The following is a 21770-nucleotide window of genomic DNA, read 5'->3' as shown; positions in this document are numbered from 1 at the left end:
GGAGTGGCCAGCATGCAGTCCTGACCTCAATCCGATCGGTCACTTACGGGATGAGCTAAAACGGTGAATTCGGGCTAGACTACGTACCCCAACGTCGATGCCAAAGCTTATTGTTGCAGTAGAGGAAGAGTATGCCTAATCCAATAAGAGATGCTATTAGCGCAACCCTATTTGTTTTTAGTAATAAAAAAAAGTTAATTTAGTTTAATTATGCTTAACCTAAAAACCAGAAATAAATTTGGGCCGATTTCTATGCACGCAAGTTTAGTGTACCATTGCAATTGGTCGGTTACACGCATGGCATTCACTGAGGACAGCCTTATCTGGTGGTTGATTTATGTCGCATACATTACGTATATAGGTATGTATTTATTCGTTCTTTACATAATCGCGAAATAACTTCGTCCTTAAAGGCATTTTGACACCACCAGCGCGGCGTTTAGTAATTAATAACTGCACAAGGACGCGTCTCATTTTGTGTTTAAAATACAATTTTCCTGGTTCGCAATACTCTGCGATTTACTCGCGTTAAACCCGGGGGTACCCAAATATAGTCACGTAAAAAATGCGTGAATTTGCGCCAACCGGACCGTTTCAGCAAATTGCCACGTACCCTTTAACGTCGAAAGAGTCAATTAGTTTGTTTTTTTTTTTATTATTATTCGTGGCAATTAACGGAAAATGTCGATTACGGTGTTTTGTGCGTTGCGAAATTGAAAGCGAACCGAACGGACCGTCGTCTGTCATTATGCGGTTAATCGTCGCATATTAACTCCGAAATTAATATCGTAAACATTTAAATTTGTTTTTTCTACGGGACGGACCGAAAAAGTTGTTTTTCGCCCGCTAATTTCGCCGGTTCAGGCGAAAATTCGCTATCGCAACTGTGTGGCCGCTAGAGGGCACACTGCACAGTAATAATATCTTATGTAACGAGTATGGTAAAGGGCATTTGAGTCACAACTTTATAAATGATGATAATAAATGATCAAATATGGGCAAAAATTTTGAATTCTTCTAGAATTAGCGAATATTTTATATTTTTTCGGTAGGTAACCTCTACTTTTGTATAAGTTAATTATAGAAGCCAAGTATCAACATGGCAGTAGGTAATATGACCTTTCTTGGCACTTATTGAAGTCCTAAATAAATATATTTGACGTTTATTCTTACGGTATACATCGAATTTGAAAAAAAAAATCCGTTTAGTTTTCCAGAACTTTTAATACACTCAACCCTTTATATTTTGTATGCTTATTTTTGTTGATTTTTAAGTTTAAGAAGAACACTGACTAATACCCAGGGATGCGTTTGTAGTTGGTCAGTTTAGGTTCCAAAATAATTGCACTCGGGCTACCAAAAAAAAAAGAGATAAGGAGAACGCACGAACACAAAACTGCTTTTAACGCTAATTGTGGTCTGGGGTTTATAATTATCTCGTGTCGTCGCGTCCGCATGATTTTGCTAAACGATCGGGACGAACTCTTCTCAAAATATTAGTATTCAGGTTATATTTCATGTTCTTGTCGTTTGGTTTGATCGAATCGAGCCCTCGAGTGTTCTAGAAAATGTTGCCCTGGCCCTGCTAAGTTTTTTTTTACCCAAATTGATTAATATAGAGTTTTAAATGGAAATGTCAAAAGAACGTTTTGATTAAATACTGAGTTGGGTGAAAACCCAGATAGAGAAAATGTGGTAGACGAACCGCAATAGATAAAGTTATGGTAACTCTAAAATTTCTAACCGCATTTCGAATTTATCGCCCCCTAATGTAAAGGTCTCAAATCATATCATATTTCCTTATTCGTCCTGAAACTTTGTAAAATCATATTTAAAGCGAATTTCTACAAGTAAGTTAACGAAATGAATTGTTTTGTGATGCTCATTAGAAGAATGTTTTGTGGTATATGGTAAAAAATGAGTTATATTGTTTTATCATAATAACATCCCCTTGCTTAAAATAAGAACGAATTTTATTTCGCGAATAAAGGACCCCCCGCTTTCAGCCATTTTTTTAAATTAATATGTTGTGTTCTTTGAAGTTCTAGACAGTGTCTTCGTGGACTGAAATTTAACAAATAATTAATTTATCTATCATCTTTTGCCGTAAATTCGCGATACCCGGTGTGTAATTTTATTGTAACGTACTTGAACGGGTTCCTTATGCCATATTCGTAGAGAAAATTATTGTAAGACTTCGAGTATGCTTACCTACGATAACTCTTTGATTTGAATGGCCTCACCGCACCATATTCGGCGTAACATCAGCATTATGACCGCATATTTATCGGAAACGGTTTCAGAAAGACTATCTCCGCGTATAATAAATTAATCCGATCGCTTAGATTATATTCCTGCAGAAAAGATCTGTCACAAATCGTGGGAGTCACCACATTCGACCAATGTATTTATTATGACGCATATAGTGGACGTCCCAAAAGGAAATTATATCCTTGTCTCCATACACAACAAAATAACAAAAAAATTAGATAATAGAGGGCAGGAGAATGGACAAAATTAAAAGTGTGAAACCATTCGTCACCTTTTGTTTAAACTTCTTTCTGTTTTTAATGCTAATAATGCCACCAGGTAAAGGTTGGTATGCCTTTACCACTGACGACCTCTTTCAACATAATTTAAATTTAAAAAATTTAAAATTAATTTAAACTTGCAGCGACATGTACAATCTGGTCATAAAGAAATTTTTGACAACATTTCTGCAGGTTCGTCACGACCGCCGTCGTCAAATTCATCGGCAACAACTAAAAAAAGGCGGCTAAATATACAAACCTGCCTTAGATGAACAAAAACCCAATATTTCAGTTAACATTACTCCTGATGTGTTGGAGGGAGCGTGTATAGGACTGGTAACAGTTAACGGCCGTCCATTCCGCATATTAAACATTTTAGATCCGACAATAAAATCGCAATTAAAGGAGATCTTTCAAAGTGGGTGGAGCAAGTAGACTCGATAGAAGTATATTAGGAATCGACGTTCAATTTGTAGTTGTAAGAACGTTGGCGACGCGGGAATTGAAGGAAAGACATGCTTCCATTTCAAAAATATATTGGCTGTATTAAAAGAATATCGAGATGATTTGAGGCAAGTACTCAGTATAACAACAGCAAATATGCTCAAAGCGGTGAGTTTGCTAGATAAGCAGAAAGTGCAGCAAAGCGATATCATTAGTGACGAACAAGAAGACAAAGAACAAAGAAATGCAGAAAAATAAAATGAAATTGGAGAAAATGAAGAACAAGAAAATGGAAGTAAGGTGCACTGCACATACTTTGCAGCAGATGACGTGTTAAAGTTAAAAGGAGACTGTATTGCAGCGATAATAGGTAGAGCTCGAAAGGTGACTAAAAGATTAACAACAATAAATGTTTTAACTATAATTAAAACAATGAAACTTAACCTATTATAGATTGTGCGACAAGATGGCAATCCACGATTCAAAGTAGTTTTATCTACTACAAATTGACATAGCCAAAAACTACAACATCGTTAAAGAGTCATCTCTAGAATCAACTTCAACAGAAGAAGAAGAAATAGCGCAATTTTTAAAACAAATAGAAAATATTTCTTCAAAATCTGAAGATGAAAATATTGGAAAGCAAAAGAAACGTCATCGAATTAATTGTATAACGATGCAAAACAAATTATTGGTTTACCTACGACACCAGTGAGTGTTGAACGAGCATTTTCACCACTGAAATATGTTTTCAATTGTCAAAGGACGAATTCAAAAGAAAACTATTGGAAGATGTCTTGCTTCTTAGATTAAATAGTGAACAATTAATTTTTATATAAATTTATTCGTATATACTAAAATTAATAATTATCCTGTGATTTACTTTAGAAGATATCTTCAGTTTAATTAACTGAATTTTTTATTTTTTTTAGATTGATTTTTACTATAAAATAAATATGTTAACCATTTTTTTCTCTTATTTTTAATATCACTTAAAATGTCAGCCGGAGTTTAAGTGATCCTCGCAACTTAATGACAAGTCAATAATCATTCTGCGGAATGTAAAATTAATAATAATTAAGAGACGATTCCTCAAAAACAATGTGATCTGTTTGGAGCGGTTTAAATTCATCACATCCTATGTGTGGTAATACGCGAAATGTATGCAAATCCGTTCGAAAAGGTCATCTTGATGTCGCGAAATCAAACTCGTTACTATTACGCTAATGCTGTCCCATTTCATTAACCAAATCCCGTTATTAAATCCTTTATGGACGTACTATTTAATTAATCTGTTTTCTCTATAAATCCATTTGGAACTAATCATTTACATGATTTGCCTCGCACGGATTATAGATCATTAATTTTCAGTGCACAAGTCATCTACAGGGTGTTGCGCGTACGAATCGATGCGAGTCGCGTTTAAAGTTTACTTATAAGCCGAATTGAGAAGTTGCAGACATTGAAACTCGAAATTTAAGCTGGCTTCGGTCTTTATTTTGTGCAGCTAAAACTAAATTACCCATTTCAGTGGCGTCCCATGGGGTTGATCTAATGATATACTGTACTGACTGTCACAGGTGTAATCAATCGTTTTTTTAGATCAAGCAATCAAAAATAAATCTTTTTGTCAAGTTTTGTCAAAATCAGCTTAAAGGTTTTTGAGTAATGAATGAAAAAGCGATATTTCTAAAAAATTTTACACCCTGTATCTGGAAAACAAACTAATTAGGACAATTATGATTGTTCGATTACGATGTTAACTTCGGCACATCTCAAGGAGGCATTTTGGGGCCATTACTTTTTTTCCTATACGTGAAAGATTTACCTGGAATCTTTAACAGTAACTGTCGAGTTTTCATGTACGCGGACAACACGTCCATGTTGGTCTCCGGGAATGACGCGCAGGAGCTGATAAATAATATCTCTGTTGCTGCTGAACAATTTAATAAAGTTTGCAGGCCAAATTATCTAATCACAAATTTGGGGAAAACAGTTGCGGTTGGATTTACTGGCCAGTGCATTAGACCTCTACATGACTTATCCCTTATTTTCTCTTTAACATTTTTAGAAAAAAGTCAGGGCACAAGATTTCTTGGCTCCTACATTGATGCATCATTGAGGTGGGATCAAGACATAAATAGTATTTGTAGCAAATTAAATAAAACATTTTTCACAACATTGTGAAGTGGGGGCAAGCTAGTGATGCTGAAAGGGTGGATGTACAGCAGAAAAGAATATTTAAGCTAATTTTTAAACTTTCTCCGAGACAGTCTTGCAAAGAAATACTTTAGCAACACAAAATAATGACGGTTCCTTTCATATAAACATTTACATAAGGAACACATTGATAAGAGAAAACCTCTTAGGCTCTTTAGGCTATGCAGGGTCACACTATTATAATATGTTCCCGTCGAGCTATTGTAAGACATACACATTTTCTATTTCATTTATTTTAAAACATTTTAATGTTATTTTTTGTGACGAAACATCAAACATTTAACTGGGAAACTCTCAATAATAAGTTTGAAGATTAACCTCACGGAACCATGGAATGATTCAAGTATAACAGCTAAAACATTTGGTGGAGTAACATTTTCGGCTCTGATCTTTGATTTTACTTACTTCCACAAATGCTCTACGGAGTTAAACATGCAATGATGTGGAGGAAGACGTAAAGCAGTATGCACAGCCTCTTTTTTAATTGCATATGAAATTAGAACTTTCAAATGTTGCGCTTTTTGGTAACTAAATTCTCAATAAATATCATTTTCTAACCAATATTCCTGGAATTTTTCAACTTGAACTTGATGAGGTTGGTGCTTTGCGTAGCAGATGGCTGTGGTTGCTTGCGTTATCTATGACAATAACACTGTTATTGGGAATATTTTTTAAAAGACTCTTTCACTTGCATCCTCATGATAATCCAAGCAAAAATCCTTAATATACTTTGCATGCAACAGCAAGCGGTTTGGGACGAATCCGTCTTCTGACTTCTTTTGACTTTCGTTTGATAGTTTTGAGTTTAATCAACCCATCCTTTGGTATCGTGTGTAACGAACCATGTTTCAACGTAAATTATGGATCTGTTGTCTAATCTGACAAGACAAATTGATATATAAACAATCACAAGCGAAAGTACGAAGAAAGATATGCGAAAATTAATTTGAAAGGAGATGCGCAAGACTTAATACATACATAGTAGGAAGGAAAAGTATGGAAAGTTGGAGACTTCTTAGAAACATGAGAACAGCGAAATGTCACCCGAAGAGTGGAACCAGTACTTTGAAGTGATACCGACTGAAGATAGGCCACAATTTAAAAGTAGATTCAAGTATACAAGGATCCACAATAAAAATAAAAGTGACAGAGGTCAAGCAAGCATGTAAAACACTAAAAAATGGCAAAGCCCCCGGACCGGGAGTAAAAAACCGAATCATGCATCGAGACATTTATTCCAAAGATTCCTTAACACATCGGCAGTACATACTTGTCCCCTATCCACAAAAAAGGAGACAAAAACAACTGAGACAATTATAGGGGCATAGCGGTTACAAGTTCCCTTAGTAGAATATATAGAAAAATACTAAAAAATAGAATAGAAAGGGAATATGCAGGCTGAAAAGCATTAAAATCCACAATTGATCGTCTTTTCTCACTAACACAACTCATAGAAAAGAAGAGAGCATTTAATCAAGAAGTTCATGTCTTAATTGTTGATCTCAAAAACGCATATGACAGCGTACCCCTGGTAAAACTGTGTGGCAGACTTTACAACAAAGCAATATAAACTCAGAAATAATAAAGCAGGTAAAAATCCTTATATCAAGGAACAAGTTTTAAACAAGTTATGGTTTAACAGCAGGATTTACGGTAACCAAAGGCCTTAAACAGGTGTCCAAAGCGAATTAAAATGTATTTTAATGAGTTGCTATGTGCGTTGGAGGTCAACAACTAGATCTACAGCTGGCAACAGCTGATTGGAACTCTCAAGGAAGAAGGAAAGAGACAGAAAACGCAAGATCTTGGGGACGACAAACACTTCGAACACTAACGGAAGATGCCGAGTGAGATCTGGGCGAAACGTCTGCAGGATTCTAGTCGAACCACGAATCTGTGTGATTCCATTACCTTTTGTATATTTTGCGGTACATAAATCCTCCACTATTATCCCCCTTATATAGACAGGTATCTTTTAAAGCTTCTTCATTTCATACAAATTTTTCACAAACCATTTTGCATCAAATAATCGTAAAATCATTTTTTTCGAAACGCACAGCTTTACCCAAAAACAATAAATAGTAACATCGTCAAAGTAATGGGTGTTTTTTTTATGTATAGAACTTTAAGTTGGCGTTACTGTTCAAGATGGCGACCGATTTAACAGCTGTCAAGTGATTTATTCTCAGTTTGGTTTGGCAATTCATCATGAATTCATCAAGTAAGGCGTAGATTCGTCGAATGGGCCCAAAACGAGATTACCGTTGTTCCCGATTTTCATAAGCGAATTTTGTTTAGCGATGAAGCGCACGTCTGGTTGAATGGCTACGTCAACAAACAAAACTGCCGCATTTGGAGCGAAGCTAATCCTCAGGTGTATGTCGAGACACCGTTACATTCAGAAAAACTGACTGTTTGGTGCGCTTTATGGGCTATTGGAATCATTGGTCCGTACTTATTCAAAAACGATGATGGCCAGAACGTTACAGTCAATGGTGATCGGTATAGAGCTATGATTACTAACTCTTTCATTCCTGACGGCGCAACATGTCATACAGCTCGTGCCACAATCGATTTATTTAACGACACGTTTGGTGACCTCCTAATTTCACGTTTTGGACCTGTGAATTGGCCTCCAAGATCTTGTGATTTAACACCGCTAGACTACTTTCTGTGGGGCTATGTAAAGTCAACCACTTGACCATTTGGAAGACAACATTCGCCGTGTTATTGCCGATATGCGGCCACAAATGTTGGAAAAAGTCATCGAAAATTGGACGTCCAGATTGGACTACATCCGCGCCAGCCGTGGCGGTCATATGTCAGAAATCATATTTAAAATGTAATGCCACAAGATTATCTTTCGGATAAATAAAATTCATGTCAATCGAATAATCCATCGTTGTTTTATTGCAACTTAAAGTTGTATACATCGAAAAAAAACACCCCTTACAAAATAATATAAAATATAATTCAAATCCAAAATATTTTTTTTTACTATTTTGAAAATGTGATACAAATTTATGTACCGCTTTTGTTAACTTTTGAAGTCATATATAAGATCTTTCCTTTACACATAAATTAGGTTTTATGTCTTTTAGTAGGGATAATAATAAAATTTCTAAATGGATGTGCTAAAATATTTCCTGGATATGACAAAAAAAATCATAGGATAGGTGAAGCATTGGGACAAAATGGATTAATCTAATTTAGCCTGAAACACGAAAGAAAAATTATTTGTTTCGGAGATTAAACCGCGAAAAATGTTATTTTATAGAACAGTCATCGTTAATGTTTGTATTACCAAATTGAAACTCTCGTAAACTGATTACGGCGGAAGTCGGACGGGCTAAAAATTAAATTAACTCGAAAATTAAAAAAAAGTCGGTGCCGACATATGGGGCTAATTATGAACGCTTTAAAATGGCCGGCGCGAGATCCGGGCCGTTTCGTTTATTAGGAATAAATTTGAATAATCACGAGCTGAAAATCTTGCGGCGATATTTTAACACGATAATGGGGTTTTACCTAAGCGGTATAAAGCCGATATTAAATTTATATTAACTACTTGGTTTACCTTTTTAACCTTTTTTTTAAGATTTTGAGAGATTTAATGAAGAAGTCTATAACCACAGTTTAAAGTAACAATTATTGAGTTAACTTTTTAACTCCAACCTATGCTTTAGTCAACCGGCATGACGAACCAAAAACCGGTCATATTTTTCAAATTACTTTGCATATTTTTCTAATTTATGGAGTCTGCTTATAATCCGGCTGATCGATTGGTATTTGGCTCATTAGCATATCTCGCACGTATCGAATTATATATTTTTTTATTCTAATTTCGACTCCCTCTCGTCTGTGTCACGCCCGTCTTTTAAGGTCGTGTAAATTGAATTGAATTTTAATAACGATTTTTGCATACACACCTTGCCATTCGGAAAACTGAATTCGAAAATCAGGAATTTTAAAATTTAAAAAAAAAATCAGTAACGTATTGAGATCTCGTTCCATTTGTTGCCGTTAGTTTGGGAAATATAAAGTAAACTTTTTAAGTAGCGTGCCAGTGTGAGAGAGAATTTTAAGAATAGCTTTACGAATTTCTCTGAAGCCAGTTAACTAGTTACTATTAAGTTTTTTTTTTTGTATTTAGTTGAAAATTTTAACCAATCAAAATGAATTTTATCGAATTTTTTTTGTAAAACAATCATTTTTGACATAGCGGCAAAGTAGTTTACAAAGTCAACTGTAACAGAATAAAAATTGTCAAAACCCGAATTTAAAAAATAATCTGTGTGAAATTTTCCTACCGAATGGCACTCGAGGTTAAACTAAGTAATTAATTAATTACGTTACCTGATTCCAGTCAAGTCCCGTCGAAAAACAGCCGCCGGAAACCCATGTGGGCGGGAACGACCGAAAGAACCAAAAAAATTGAAAACGAAACAGTCACGGACCTCTTCCCCGCCGAACGATTCAAATAACGAGCGCACTTTTCCCGAAGTCGCGGAAAAATCCCAGTAGGCCTCGGCGCGTCGACGGCACGACCTGCGACGTCCAAGTGTGCGGCGGTTCGCGCCGAAACAAACGACGATCGCGCGCCTCTCGCCCACTAGAAATTCTCGTGGCGCGCGAGAATATACCAGATTTGGCCTCAACACCCCCTATACGAAGCGCTGTCGCGAAATAAACCGCGATCAGCAGAAAGCAGGAGTACGGGGAAGCACAGTGCTCCACGGAATAGGGAAAAACTGACAAAAATCATTGTTTTGTCAAAAAAAATAATTTCAGTTAAGTATGACGGACGTTTTTTTTACATACAACACAAATCTACATAACTCTACTATTAGTTAAAAAAATAATTTGAAACTTTTTTTAAATTTCTACACAGTTCCACATTGTAAAGGACATCTGGCATGAAATATAAAATTAGACATGGGAAATTTTTGCAGGTCCTAGCAATATATGAAACACCTTAAATATAAAATATGCACGTGTCAATTGCGTCATTTCTATTACAACAGAAATTTAAAATTTAAACAAGCAAAAGTTAAATAATATAGACAAACAAAAACCAAACAAAAATTAACAAAAACGTGTTAAAATAACAAAACCTATCTCTAATTTATATTGGCTTTATCTTAATAGTTGTAATTTAGCTGGAATCATCAGAATTTTATGATGATCAGTTTGGTAATCTGAAGATTCTCGAATTATAATGTAAGCTATAATGTCTGAAACTAAAGCGCTTTGTTTTCTTAACATAACTTCTCTTGGAGGATCGGAAGCTAAAGCTAATTGTCTTATCAAATCTGTATTTGTGTTTACGCGGGATGACTGGATCGAAAGGTCTGTTTTCGATAGTCTTAAATTCATCTGTTTCAGAGTAGCTGCTCAAATAGGTAACGCTTTTAGTTGTTGAATTGGTTTCACTTATAGTATTACTAACACCGCCATCGTACTTTGTAAAAATCATTTAAAATTCTAGCTCAGAAAAAGTACAGCGGTGACTGCTATACCTCGGAATGTCATCTTCTTCATCATTTGTACTTCTTCTGTCGGGTTTTTTCCTGGTGGTCCCATTTTTCCGCTATCCATCATCATAGCCTTAGTTTTGTGGAAGGCGCCCTTATTATCTTACCCAGAGGGACTCAAGACTGCTAAAATAATACCAAGAGGACTTAAACATTCAGTATGGTTTCCTTGGGAACAGAGATCTTCTGGATCTCAGGGCTAACCGACAAAAACAACTTTGCTGTTGCTGTGCTTGTAGACTCGAAACAGGCCTTTGATAAAAAATGCAGGATGTGTTGCTTCGAGCTTCTGAAAAGTTCTTTAATGGGAAGCGATGTACTTATTTGAACGATCATAGTAGTGGTGAACTAAAAGTTAGCGTTAGAGTAGCACTGTTCTCATACTCATAGTTTTGCATGTTTGCTTCAGTTCTTGTCTGCAGCTTATCGGAAGTTACAAACATTATAAATGCTAACAAGCTAAGTATATGAGACTGTGTAAACTGAGCATTGAGCTAGAAAACATCCATTTTTAAAAATAAATAAAATTTTGAGAGAATTAAGTTAAGGGTCCTTAAATTCCGAGCTGTACTAAGTAAACATGCGTCTTTGGTTCACCTTTCAGTACAATCTGTGTTTGTAGCTCTGGATATGTCTAAATATCTAAATGGTTCTTGTAAAAATATTTTTGTATTTGTAGTTCCTCGATCCATTTAGATATTTAGATATATCCAGAGCTACAAACACAGATTGTACTGAAAGGTGAACCAAAGACGATGTACAATAAGCTGAAGAAACATTTAAGAAGCACAGGTTCACATTAAAATCTCTATCTATTAATTGTACTGTATTGTGTACATGTTTTCAATTTTTTTATAGTAAGGTTTCGGTTAGTTTTGGCCAGTTTTACCGATTGGGAGTCTGCAATAAAACTGGCAGAGAATCTTTTTGATTGTTCGGTATCTCTTGACCCCAGCCAAGCAAGTTTCCTGCTTTTTTGCTTCTTTAAATGCTCTAAATGCTAACATAAAATTCCAAATTATTTTTATTACCTACTTAAATTATTTAAAATTATTCACATAATGTACCAGTATCACTATCGCTATCATCGCCTGTTCTAATTATTATTTGTTCTTCGATTGTTCTGCTGTTTCTATATGTTTAACAGAATTTGCCCAACTTTGTGGAGGGATGTTAAAAACTTCGATTTCTATAAGTTTGAGGACATTGGAGTTAACACGGGGAAAAACATTGTTATGCCGAATGGCAGATTTCAGTTGTTGCCAAACATGTTCAATGGGATTAAATATGCTGTGGTAAGATGGAAGCCTTAAACCTGTAGTTTTTGCATATTTATCACAGACGTATTCCTTTTGTAGGTTCAAGCTAGATACTGCCATACTAGAGCTGTTGAAAAACATATGGAAAACAGAAGCCCTACCAAAGGAGTGGAATGAGGGTACCATCGTCCCCATTCATAAGAAAGGAGACCGGATGGCCTGTAAAAACTATAGAGGAATAACCCTGCTAAATATAACATACAAGGTTCTGTCAAATGTACTAAGAGGACGCATATCCCCATACGCAGAAGACAACTTAGGGGACTACCAATGCGGGTTTCGACCCAAGAGATCAACAACAGATCAAATATTCACCATAAGACAGCTCCTAGAGAAAAGCTGGGAGTTTAACAGAGAGGTTCACAAACTGTTCGTAGATTTCCGCCAAGCATATGATAGCATCACCAGGGAAAGTGTCTGGCAAGCGTTGGAAGGCATAGGGGTACCAAAAAAGATCATAAGGCTAACCAAGATATGCATAGAAAACTCTAAAGCCAAAGTTAGGGTAGGAAAGAACAACACCGAGGCATTCTCCATTAAGAATGGCCTAAAACAGGGCGATGGACTTTCACCATTGCTTTTCAACATAGTGCTGGACATGGCCATCAAAGAAGCGAATATTGGCTTGGAAATATTTACAAATAAGGGCCCAGAAATGATTTTGGCATATGCCGATGACATTGATACGGTAGGAAGCAGTACGATTAAAACAAAAGAAATGTTCATGAACATAGAGAAGGAGACCAAGAAGGTAGGACTCATGATCAACGAGGACAAGACCAAATATATGTGGGCCGGACGGAGAGCAGGAAGGGGCAGAATAGGAGAGAACATAACCATGGACACCCACAATTTTGAATGCGTAAACCAATTTCAGTACCTAGGAGCAGTTATAACTTCGGATAACGATATCACCAGCGAAATAAAAGCAAGAATACAAAAGGGCAATAAATGTTTTTTCGCCTTGCAGAACCTGTTTAAGTCCCGACTGATATCTAGGAACTCAAAACTACGGATATATTCGGCAGTAATCAAGCCAATCGTAATGTATGGCTCGGAAACATGGACAATGACAAAGCAGAACGAACTAGTGTTAAGACGCTTTGAACGAAGGATGTTGCGGAAAATCTTTGGACCAACAATAGATGAGAGAACGGGTCAATATCGAATAAGAACGAATGCGGAGCTTAACGACATGTACAAAAGACCGAGTTTAGTAAACGAAATAAAAGCACAAAGGCTCAGGTGGGCTGGACACGTGCAGAGATCGCCGAATGAACGTCTTGTAAAGAGGATATGGGAAGAAAACCCAGCAGGAAAGAGACCCTTAGGAAGACCAAGGCTCAGATGGAGGGACAATATCGAAGAGGATGTAAAAATCTTGGGAGTACGGAACTGGAAGGAGGTTGTGTTGGACAGGGACAGATGGAGACGAGTCGTAGATGCAGCTAAGACCCACGAAGGGTTGTGACGCTACGGAAAAAAAAAAAAAGCTTTGTAGAACCTGTCGTTATTATACATGTAGTTTTGGATTGTTGCTTTTGTGTCACATGAGGAAGGGGTTTCAGTCAACTGTCTACTGTGATAACTTGCATTATCCATTACAATTACGCTGTTAGGAGGAATGTTTGGAACCAGTTTGTTTTTAAACCAACTTTCAAATAAATCAGCGGTGGTGTCTTCATGGTGATCCAGAGAAGAATCTTTAATATTTTTCGCAGACGGAGAAAGTCCATTTGGAATCCAACCATCTTTAGAGCCAGCATGCAAAATAGTTATTCTTTTACCTCTTTTTGGTGGCGCGTTTGTTTTACACTTATCAGTTGAGTCAACCCAACCTTTTTCCTGGGTATCATAAGTGTCGAACCAGGTTCCATCCAAGTAAATAATTGGCCTTTGTTGTTCTCTGTAAATCCTAATTTTCTCTAGATGTTCCAGTCGCCATTTCCGAAATCTAAAAGATATCATTAAAACTTGCCTTTTGTCATTTTTTTAAAATCTAAAACCCATGTGTTGAATACACTTCCATAAGGTAGTTCTGTCACATTTAACAACGGTTTCGAGCCTCCTAATTTAATATAATGTGGGCACGCTTTGTTCCTCGTATAACTGGTATTATATCTTGATCACTTTCATCTACACTCGAGAAAATGTCAGCATCTCTTCTTTTCTTGGGATTATTTACAATTGTCTATACAGTCGATGTTGGAATTTTCGTCAATGTGGCCGTTTCTTCTAACGATGCTTGCTTGCTAGCACCACGTTCAATAAGAGTCAAATAAACGTTGTTTATAACATCCTTAGTCTCAATAGAATAGTGTTTTCTACATTTGGGCGGGAGCATCTCTCGAGATACACTAGACTCGCACATATTTTGCATAATTCGCACACGATTCCACACACCAAATAAGAATGATCACTAATAAACTTAAACTAAGTAGTATACCAAACCAAAGAATATTAAACACAGGTAGGTATAAAATTATTTTCTATTACGGACCACAATTTTATCTGAATTTAAATTCCGAAACTTTAGGTAATAATCTGGTTGCATTGTATGTTAATGACCACCCGTGGATGATCCCATTCAAAAGCAATTGGTCACTTTCTTATGTCTATGAACAGACCATAACTAACTTGATTCATTTAAGACCCACATTGTTTTTATTAGTATAATTGAATAAAATTTTTGGATCTGATTAGAATCAATTTATTTTTTTTACTAACGGGGACTGTTAAGGTCGGATTAACCTGGATTTTATTTATCAATATCAGTTTAATCATAATCGATGGACGAGCGCGCGCATTAGAGGATTTATTTTCGGATCTTTGCCAATAATTAATGATTGTTTCACTCGTTCGTGCTGAAATTTAATTATTTTTTCTTACCGCGTTTCTTCGTAAGCGTTACGATTTTTCATCGTTGCCGTCGTCACTTCTCCCAAACCTGATTTTTTTTTACTTTCGAACGGTTTTCGTTTTATTTGAAACGTTTCTTTTTCGTCCATAACAATACGGGAATCCTTATATGGCATAGCGCGAAAATATTTTGTACGTAGACATTTCGCTGTATTTTCTCGAAAATAGACACAATGCTACGGAGTTTCTCTACCTTCCCGGTGGAATGGCGTGTCTGCGGAATAAAGGAATATAAGAACGAACTGTTCTCCATAAAAAGCGGCGAGCGGGTTTTCTTTTTCCTCGGTCACGCGACACCAGACATTACGATACAATTTCTTTTGTGTCCAAAACATAGAGAAAAGTCATAAAAAGAGGGTGACGAATTAAACGGAATAATCGGCCATTATACTCTGGCCGAAGGGCATCTCGGGACGTCCCAAATTTGAGCAAATGGAGTTACGACCTATGTACGAATTGCCATATAAATTGAATTATATCTTTATATAAATTTTTAAATAAAGCCGTCGTATATAAAAAATGATAAAAGGCCAATCCCTCCAAGCGCATTTATAAAACATTTCAAAGAAACAAATGTTCCAAAGTTTGGTGTTTTTTTTAAAATAATCAAACTATCGGACCCATTTTTTATAACTCCAAGATGACTGGAGAAATCCATTTAAGAATTTTAAGGGAAGGTATAAAAGAACATTTTTTAGTAGTCTAGCGGTGTTAAATCACAAGATCTTGGAGGCCAATTCACAGGTCCAAAACGTGAAATTAGGTGGTCACCAAACGTGTCTTTTAATAAATCGATTGTGGCACGAGCTGTGTGACATGTTGCGCTGACACATCATGGTTATTCAATTCAGGAATGAAAGAGTTAGTAATCATAGCTCTATACCGATCACCATTGACTGTAACGTTCTGGCCATAATCGTTTTTGAAGAAGTACGGACCAATGATTCCACCAGCCCATAAAGCGCACCAAACAGTCGGTTTTTCTGGATGTAACGGTGTTTCGACATACACTTGAGGATTAGCTTCGGTCCAAATGCGGCAGTTGACGTAGCCATTCAACCAGAAGTGCGCTTCATCGCTAAACAAAATTCGCTTAAGAAAATCGGGAACAACGGCAATCTCGTTTTGAGCCCATTCGACGAATCTACGCCTTACTTGATGATCGTTTGGCTTCAAACCAAGATCCTTAGGCAAAATCTTCCATAAAGTGGATGGACACAGATCCAATTCCTGTGCTCGATGGCGAATGGAATCATTCGGGTCTTCCTGAATGCTACGCTCTGGGGATGCGAGTTATCAATAAGAGTAAACGTGGTACGAAAACGTTCCACGGTTAATCGAATTAACTGCTCTGATGGACGATTTTGTCGAAGATAAAATGGACGTAGTGCGCAATACGTATTCCGCACAGAACCATTATTTTCAAAATAAAATTGCATTATTTGCAAGCGTTGTTCAGGCGTGAGTCTATTCATGATGAACTGCCAAACCCAACTGAGAATAAATCACTTGACAGCTGTTAAATCGGTCGCCATCTTGAACAGCAATGCCAACTCAAAGTTCTATACATCGAAAAAAAAACACCCATTATATAAATGAGTAATATAATCTTAAATCTACATATTAAACCCTACAACTTCTGTATTAATTTTTCTTTCTAAAATGTAAAATAAAAAAGTTAGGCGTGGATAGATAACATTTTTATAATGGATCTTCATTACGAGCTGTGACCATTATTCTTAACGCGATATAATTTCAATAGTTTGTTTGAGTGTGTGGCTCTCATAGAATAATCAAACCGTAACTCATTTTATGAAAATTTATTGCGTGTCGCGGCCCAAACCAGAAAAAGGTCAATTATTTGTGAAAGGTGTCTTTTAGTTGAAGCACATCGGTCAGCTGCTGGCAAACTGACCTAGTCAAACGAAAAGGCTTTACAAGTTTTTGGTTTCACAATAAAAATGGATCGCTTTGCTGACGTTAAACGCCTCTTCAGCGTCTTCAACATTGCGCAAAGAGTCATTTTTTAATAATAGTTGTCCATTCTAACATTTAAGGTGGAAAAAGAAGAACTGTGGTTCCTAAATTCCACTGGTTTTTCACAAAATGACATTTCAGAATAGGAATTGTGCACTCTCAATTTCTCCTGGATTTTCAATTCTACCTCGGTCAAAAGTGAGGGCCTTTGGTAGTTGACAGAAGATAGAAAATTGGGCATTTCTTGATCATCATTATTTTATTTAGAATTGTTTTGATTTATCTTGTTTAGTTTGTGTCATATTGAGGAAAAATGAACCTGAACTCAATGTTGCAAGTGAAGTTATTGTATAAATACAAGGCCTAAAGGTTGAAGATTTATTTTCTGATAATAAGGATTTTCTTTCCAATAATTCAAATTTTCAACCACGATATTACTTTTTTTTCAAAGAAACTTCCACAGGCTGCTTTTGGATTCCTCCTGCGTCGGTTTTTGCTCAAGTCGAAGTTGCTGACGTTTCGCTACTCATTTTTTTTATGTTCGCTTTATTGATTGTGTTCGGCTACAGCTGATGACTTTACTTGTCTTAGTCGTAAGGCTCTTTCGTGTTGTTTGAGCTTATTTGATATTTTTCGTCCAATCAAGAAACCGGATATAAAATTTTATTAATCAATTCTTCTACCAACGAAAAATCTAAGAGTCTATAGAAATCTGTAAACAACCAAACAATCTTAACCACGTCTCAGGCCTGTAGACGAAGGTGTTTATGCCCCTCATTTAGCTCCGCTCCCCTCAAACAATATATAAGCAGGTACAGAATAAAATGTGAGCAACTTTCAGTCAAGTCTGAAGAAGCCAACAGGATGATTGGCGAAACGTTAGCAAGTTCGATTCAACAAAAACAGACGCAGGAGGAATCGAGAAGTTTTGTAAAAAGTATCACGATATTATAAGATAAGATAAGAATAAAAGTTGCTACCTCCTTCTGAACTCTGCGGGCTATAAATACAGAAAATTTAAAGCATACGGGGACTGCTCAAAAAATTTATTAGATGCCAACATTTTAAAAAGCTACCTTTAGTTTTTTTATTGAATATTTTAATTGATTATTTTTACCCCCCCCCCCCCCCCCCCATGTTTTGAAACTGTATTTTTTGTAATATCCGCTTCGTTGCTTACGTCATCGAAGCAATTACCGGCTAAAGAAGAGGGGACAAACTGAGGGAGGCGACAAAAGATTATGACCGCCTTTATCCCTATTTTACGGTGAAGTTCCTCAACGACGCGTATATCCAGAAAAGAAATTGGGAAGGGAATTATATACCGCCAAAACTTTTACCATTATAGATATAATATTATGGGTGGGCCTGCGTTTTACTGGTTAAGGGCCCACGCTCGTGCCTGCTCGGTCGGTATCGACTTATGCGCCCCACTAAATCCTCTCCCCCCAACCGCCGATTATTTTTATAATAATTGATATTAATTAATCAATATTTCTTTAATACTACGCACAGAGTAAATTATTTATATAAGAGAAGGATATCAAATTTCCATACATTTGTCTCAATTATTTCCATTTTCAGCTCAATAAAAAAGGAAATAATTGTTAATAAGCTAATATTTTTTAATTTATAGAACCAATAGTTTTAAAAATAAACGTATCAATACACTAGGAGAGTCTAGCTAGGGTAGTGAAAAATTTCACAACATGGTATATCCAGATTTGATCCTGCATTCAGGTATTTTAACAAAGATGCGACAGATTAATAGATTATGACCTTGAATTTCATTATACATAAATAGAACCTGAATAGTTATTGTTGTCGTCAAACTTTCGAAAACGTTCTTGAATGCCAGAAGCAAGATCAAACGTTAAAAGTTGCCGCTGGGCTGGAAATTGTTGACGTGCCGAAAGTTTTAGCCGTTCCAACTCGCTTTTCCCTAACTCAAGAGTTACAGGGGGCGATTCAATACAGTTTTTCAAATCTTATTTGTTAACATTTTCGAAAAACCAGGCCTGTTATATCTATTCCGTTATCGATAGGTAACTTTCAAATTTCAAAGAGAAAACAATGCACTTTTTTTTATTCCAGGTTATTTATAGGACGCCCGCAGTTAGGTGGGTCATCGAAAAAACTTTTATTTCATTACAGTACCATTATCGCCGAAAAAATAGGCCCCGGCACTGTCAAAGGTTAAAAAATGAATAATGCTAATTATCCCAGAGTCTAAAGAATTCAACGCGTGGTTGTTAACCTTTATGACTTTTTCGGGGAATATTTATTTATAAACAGAAATGCGTAATCAATTTTGCGTCGCATTATTCGGATAGTGTTTATTTTCGCAACGTTAGTTAAAGATAAAAGGGACACTCTCCGTTCCAGTTCGAGACGGCGCCCAACGGGCCGGATTCTCCTCAGAATACTGGAAAAATGCTAATTAGTTACTTAATAGAAAACAAATATGATTTTGTTTATTTAGAAAAAGCAATAGGAACACGTTTTTCGGTTTATCTACAGGGTGATTTAAAAAAAAAACAAGAATATCTTGTTTTTCTTTTTCGATTGACACTAGATTTTCAAAAATAAATAACTAAAATGTAAGCATACGTATTTGGAAATGACTCAAAGTTGTAACATAAGTGTCTTCTTTTAAATATGTATCTTAGTAGGCTGCGAAAAAAAAATTGAAATCTTGCGTCAAATAGTTTTTTATTGACAGCATTTTAAACAAGACGTGTCCGAAAAAATGTAGCAAATAACGCAAATTGAGTATAGAGCAGTCATAAAGTTTTTTATAAAAGAAGGGTTAGCACCTAAAATTATTAAAGAAAGGCTGGATGGTGTGTACGGCCAAAGTTCTCCTTCGTATTCTGTAGTGAAAGAATGGGCAAAACGTTTTCGAATGGGGCAGGAGTCCCTTGAAGATAATTCAAGAACTGGGAGACCAGTGGACGTCATAACGGAAGATATTGTTGTGATTTTAGAAGAGGTGGTATTGAGTAAGTGTTCGTCGAATGCTGCATGATCATTTAGGTATGCATAAGGTTAGTGCGAGATGGGTTCCTAAAAACCTTTCGGATAATCAAAAACAACGTCGTGTCGAGTGCGCTAGGACTTTTTTGGGACTCTGGGGTCGGAACCGAAGCCTGTGATAGAAACTATTGTGACGGGAGATGAAACTATGGTTCTCTATTATGACCCTATGGAGTGGCGTCGTAAGGGTGAAGCACCTCCAAGAAAATTTTGAGTCTGCCAGTCAACAAAAAAGGTGATGGCCACGATCTTTTGGGAATTGTGAAGGAATTCTTTTTTGATAGATTTTAAAGAAACTAATACCAATGTAAATACTTGTAAAACATCGAGAAAAACTGACCAGAGGCGTCTTTTGCACGATAATGCACCCGTCCATACTGCTGGTGTTGCACAAGCTGCCATTTTAGAGTGTGTTTTCCAACAGATAAGATCATCCTCCTTATAGTCCAGATATGGTATATTTGAAATAGGACTTGCGTGGACGGCGGTTTAACGAGGAAGTTGACTTAAAAGAGGCTGTTTTAGCTCATTTTGCAGACAAACTAAAAGAATATTTTTAAAGGGATTGAGTTGTCAATAAAGAGACGTAATAAGTGTAGGAATTAAGAAATAATAAAAAAGTGTTACTCTACCTTGTTTTTTTCATATTCAGGGCGGGAAATTTTGGCACTGCCCTCGTATCTATAAATAGTGCTAACTTAATACGAAATTCCGCTAGGGATTTTATATTGAGAGCATTTGCTCTGAAAGCATACCAGATTAAAATATCTTTGTTTTATTTTCTTAAGCGTGATAGTCAATATCAACAACTTCGTCAATAACAATAACAATTAACTTAAATCCTCTACAAACCTAAGAAAATGAAACAGGAAAGGGCTCATTCCTATTGAGCTTCTTGATTTTGCTGGCTAAAAGGGTTAATGGTTTCGTTTAGTGGCAAGTAGCTTTCTTTATTATCACATAGAAACTACAGTTTTCATAGTTTCACAAACTTTTCTATACAGTTTTACGAGTAACTAACAAAAACTGTCGACTTTAAGTTCAAAGCCATCCAAATTACAAAATTGTGCAATTTTGTAATTTGGTCCACAATGCGGCGGGTCGTAAATCCCAATCCCAGTAAGTCTTTCGATAAACTTACTGTGTCTGAGTAACGGAAACGTTACACATTGAAATATTTAGAAACAAAATGTGATGGCGTCTCCCAAAATAGCGGCTCGTAAGTTTTGCGTCATTTTACGTTTAAATTCGTTAGTGCGCCCCTGACGCGCTAAGTACCTCATCCGTAACGACTTTAAAGCGCAACCGCTAATTTATCGCTCGCCGGGAGATGTTTAATGGAGCCCGATTTCAAGTTAAAGGGGATGTGTAAACATTACGCGTAAACGACGACATACAATAATTCCTCTCCCGCTATCTCAACACTCGCGCCAAAATCGATGTCGCGGAAACTATAATTTACCTGATAATTCTTCGACTGTGAAAATGAAAGACGACGAAGACTAGGCAAGACCCTCTAGAAATTCCACAGAATGGAAGGGCTTGCGGTAGAATACCTCTCCAGAACGAGGTGTGAGGTTAGAGTTTCGCCTGCCTCGAGCAGGCGAAGACGAACATGGACAAATTCCATGTATCAACTCAAAATTCCACCTTAAAATTCCCACTTAGAACCAAAAGTTTTTAAAGATAATGGTTTTGTCTGTAAATTTCGGCATCTAACTCGAAAGTTTTGCTCGGTTAATATTTTTCAGCCTTCAATTCCGTAATTTAAGCATATTCATAAGCATTCA

General features: G+C 36.4%; 1 protein-coding gene across 1 annotated transcript in view; it reads right to left on the bottom strand.

The window, feature by feature from the left end:
• LOC132702586 (pyrokinin-1 receptor-like) overlaps window positions 1–9693 on the bottom strand; it is an 83760-nt gene extending 74067 nt beyond the window's left edge. The window contains exon 1 of the mRNA XM_060671330.1: window positions 9552–9693. The gene's annotated coding sequence lies outside the window, so the exon portion shown is untranslated. The remainder of the gene's footprint in view (window positions 1–9551) is intronic.
• Window positions 9694–21770: the final 12077 nt, after the last annotated feature.

This window comes from Cylas formicarius, unplaced genomic scaffold (genome assembly GCF_029955315.1).
Source record: "Cylas formicarius isolate icCylForm1 unplaced genomic scaffold, icCylForm1.1 PGA_scaffold_5__7_contigs__length_24384050, whole genome shotgun sequence".
In the NCBI taxonomy this organism is placed as follows: Eukaryota; Metazoa; Arthropoda; class Insecta; order Coleoptera; family Brentidae; genus Cylas; species Cylas formicarius.
The sequence above is the reverse complement of the archived record's forward strand: the minus strand, read 5'-3'. Positions and strand labels throughout refer to the sequence as shown.